The 614-nt window shown below is 30.0% G+C and overlaps 1 protein-coding gene across 2 annotated transcripts in view; it reads left to right on the top strand.

Annotated features, from left to right (window-relative positions):
• The window catches only part of WDR70 (WD repeat domain 70), a 280,280-nt gene that overhangs the window by 178,066 nt on the left and 101,600 nt on the right, over positions 1–614 (top strand). The gene's annotated exons all lie outside the window — the stretch shown is intronic.

The raw sequence follows: 614 nt of genomic DNA, 5'->3' as shown, positions 1-614 counted from the left end.
TAAAATTTAAAAAAAAAAAAAAAAAGGTATGATTGACCCAGCAAAAAAAAAAAAAATAAAGCTCTGTTATTAGGGACATATGCATTTAGGATTCTTATATCTTCTTAATATTTCATATCTTACATTTTCTTAATATTTTATATTTTATATCTTCTTGATCTTTTGACTCTTTCTCATAATGAAAATTTCCTCTTTGTCTCTAGTTTTATTCATTGTTTTCAAGTTCACTTTGACATTAATATACTCATTCTAGCTTGTTTTGATTATGTTATGGCACATCTTTTTCCATCCTTTTACTGTTAAATGATTAATGCTGCTGCTGCTAAGTTGTTTCAGTCGAGTCTGATGCTTTGCGACCCCATGGACTGCAGCCTCCCAGGCTCCTCCGTCCATGGGATTTTCCAGGCAAGAGTACTGGAGTGGGGTGCCATTGCCTTCTCCAACATGGTTAATAAGACTTTATATTTAAAGATTTTTGTGTGTTTTTTATATATAAACACACATTTTTATATATTTCTATATATAAAAATATAGACTCTGCTGAATTTTGATTTTATCTAATCCAATCTGACAGTCTTTTCCTTTTAATTAGAGTTTTTATGCCATTTCCAATT

The sequence above is a fragment of the Bison bison genome, unplaced genomic scaffold (genome assembly GCF_000754665.1).
Source record: "Bison bison bison isolate TAMUID 2011002044 unplaced genomic scaffold, Bison_UMD1.0 scf7180017864331, whole genome shotgun sequence".
In the NCBI taxonomy this organism is placed as follows: domain Eukaryota; kingdom Metazoa; phylum Chordata; class Mammalia; order Artiodactyla; family Bovidae; genus Bison; species Bison bison.
Note: the sequence above shows the minus strand (reverse complement) of the source record. Positions and strands in the feature narration are given on the sequence as shown.